Source organism: Taudactylus pleione, unplaced genomic scaffold (assembly GCF_031769625.1).
Source record: "Taudactylus pleione unplaced genomic scaffold, aTauple2 ptg000190l, whole genome shotgun sequence".
In the NCBI taxonomy this organism is placed as follows: Eukaryota; Metazoa; Chordata; class Amphibia; order Anura; family Myobatrachidae; genus Taudactylus; species Taudactylus pleione.
Window position 1 is genome coordinate 6,203,952 of NW_028284592.1, and position 3,549 is coordinate 6,207,500.

Genomic DNA, 3,549 nt, shown 5'->3' on the forward strand with positions numbered 1-3,549 from the left:
TCAAAGTTTCTGCTAGATATATGTGAAAGACTGCAAGATACCTTACTGAGCTTGCTTCAACAATGAGGTAATTACAAGGTTATAAACAAGTTTAAAATATTGTAACCCCTGTCAGGAAGTTATATTTTATAAAATCTATTTTCACATTGGATCCAGTTGTATTATTAGGGTTTTTCTATTGATATTTTAAACAGAACTCCAATGAAATGCTGTGCATTGCCTTTTAAATCCCTGCTTCAAATGTATGTTTATCTGTTGTTACAGCAATATGCTTTTGCAAGTGTTCTAAAAGTTTGTACTCATGGTCTAGGCAGTGGGATTAATTTGCAGGCAATGGCATAATAATTATAATGGCTATTAGTTTAAGAATAATGTGTCACAATTGTTGAGATTAGAGTTAAAATCAGTTTGTACATAGATTCTAAAAACAAACATAAGTAATCTGCCACGGGATGGTTAGAACAATAGAATGTTTTGCAGATCTGTACAATTGATGTATGACTAATCTGCGATTATTAGAAAGGGAAAGCTATGTAAATGAGCAACTATAAGAATTTAAATATTTGCTAAAATGAAAAAAAAAAACCCGTTTCAAGCCTTGGGTGCATCAAACAAGAAACACAACCCTACTGTGTCTCCATTAGCTTTCCCAGGTTGTCTCCAACGTAAACACACTCTACAAACACTGCACTGGATACTTTTCACGTAGGGCTAGCAGTCTGAGACTTCCCTTTCATTTATTACAGAATATAAATGTCAGGAGGATTATTCACCAAATAAATGAGTAAGAGAAAGAACGAGGCGAGGCTGTAATTACTACTCCAGACTGTGTTTAAAGTCAGAACAAAATACAGTTTGGTTTGTTTTACAGAAATATATTTGATAAATATTTATTCTAAGAGTTGGGGAGGAAACTATGAAACTGAAGAATTGGACAATAATATTGCGCAGTAAAAACGGTTTTTATTAAGTTACTTGTGTAAAAGGGAACTCGTTTTAATAGATTGTCATGAAGATGAACGGCAGCACATGCAGTTAGATTTTGCTACAGACTCCCAGCTCCTATTTTCCAGCATTGAATTAAGTTTATTGTATAAATAGATGGGGATTTCATTAAAATCCCAGACATCTCCTGTGCGTTCTGTGTGGGATACTTGTGTTGTGCAATGAGCATTAATACATATCACCTTCTAGGATATTTTCTCTAACCCTTCGTATGCCAGAGGGCCACTTGCATTTCCTGTCTGTGCCTGGCAAGAGAATGCACAGTATGGTAACCTATCAGTGTAATTCATAAAAACATTACTTACTGCACTCCTAGCAGTGCCAATACATTTATCTAAGGCTGTGTCACAGCCAGAACCCAATGCACACAATTTTACATTGAACTAACAAATGTTCTTGTCACTTTTTTACAGACCTCTTAAATATCTAAAACTTTTCTTTTCCAGTGCCACAAAAAAGAAGTATTTAATTGTCCCTTCTTGTGTTCCCTTGTGTGATTTAAACATGCTGTTGTGCTTGGTGCTATACAAGGGTTTTCACATCATAGAGCTTCAGATTTAGAATCGGATTTCACATATTGTTCCCAACAAAAGGTAGTATTTACATTATCCTACTGCTGTCTAGGATTTTACAGGACCATATAGAAATGAGAGAAGTGGACATGTGTGACAACATATCTTACGGCTATTTATCTTATATCTATCCTACATATGTGTATCTAATACATCTAACTTATATCCATCTAATATATTTCCTATATATGTTCTCATCTATCTATCTATCTATCTTAATGCTATCTACATCATGTGTCTATATATCTATCTCATCTATATTTATATATAAAGGTGGATTTAATAAACTATACACGTTATAACATTCTATTTTTTAATATGTCGCTCTCTTTTTTTATATAACATACTATCAGATTAACATTGTTTTAATAACAATTCTCCAAATCATGAGAGACAGCAGCAAGTGAGTTATATTGCTGCAATGAGGACACATTCTTGCGGGAATCAGCGTCCATAAGAAATATTCAGTGACCCTTATTATTAGGTGCAATCTCCTGTCCCTCTATATACACACATATATATATCACAGGGACTTCCTTCCATCATCTCTCTTCTCATCCCTATTTCTGTGGGCAGAGAGGCCCCTTGTTTCACCTCACTGAGCACTGCAGTGCGCATTTAAATACTCAATTGATATAGTGCTGTAATCCTTTTCTCATACTTAATTTGATGGGAATGTTTTACATATCCTACTATTTGACAACATACCCCTATAGGGCCAAGTTTGTATTTATGTTGGCACAATGTCTCCTGCCTGAAAGTCTATTGTAACTCAACACCTGACAACCTCCAGTCCTCTTAGTATGTTAAGAAAGGGTTTATTCAAGCACATAATGGGATCCCAGCAGAAAGCCTTTCATAGAAAGGGGCCATGGTAAACTTCACCACATGAACTCGGTTTCCAGGGCTATTAAGCTGTTAATTGGAAAATAGCAGAGGAAATTTCAAGGTGACTATATAAGGCGTTAGTAGTTAGCGCCTCTCAGAATAGCCATTTATTATATTTATCCCTATATAAATAAGGAGTGTCGGCAGCATATGGGCAGACACAGGACAGTGTCCTATTGCAGTGACCAGACCCACAGACACTCTGTGTCACATTGTATTCCTACCATGTTGCACTAGTTGCAAGAATCAAATGAATCTCATGACATCTGCACTCATGTGCTGTAATAATAACCCACTGCGACCAGTCCCATGTAAGACTTTTACTTATTCTGCATCCTGTGCTAGGAAACAATATAATCTGACTGCTTGCTGTCGGATGAAGCACAATTTGTAATTTTTTTTTTAAACATAAATAATGTTACTTTTAAATTGTTGCATTGTGTATCGGTGTCATGTAACTGTGCTAGGCATTCAGCCTGGTACTATCATCAGTGATCAGCGTATTTGCTGTACATGGTACATCCATAGTATACTATAATGAGGGCTTACTGCAGGAGTATTATCAACATGTGGGCAGTTATCCGTCCAGAAAACGTCAGGTCCCGTAATTAGCAGCAATAGAGCATTGTCAGTAGCCCTGTTATACAATGGTGTGTCTCTGCTGTTACTGTGTACACGCCTGGGGCTGTACAAGGGACCTCTAGGTACTTGTGTGTGACTGATAGCTTGTCCCCTGCCGTGCTGCTCACTGCGCTGTACCTAATAATACAGTTATAGGGATTATAGTGTGGGGGTTATTCCATATGATCCCCTAAATCTGACAGCACCTTACATAACTCCGCCGTGTGTGAGCCTTTTTATTTGGTCTTCCTGGCAGCTAATTGTCTTACTAGACAATACATATAGTTACTGCCCTACAGTGTTACCTCCACGGATCCAGCATGAAAGTCTTCTAAATCAGAGCGAGCATCATATAGTGCTCGGTTGACTTGAAAAGGCATAATTGCATAGTAACTCATATAAAGTCAGTATTTAATGTAATCATTTATTGTATTAGTATTTTTTCCCCATAACTTTAACTTTA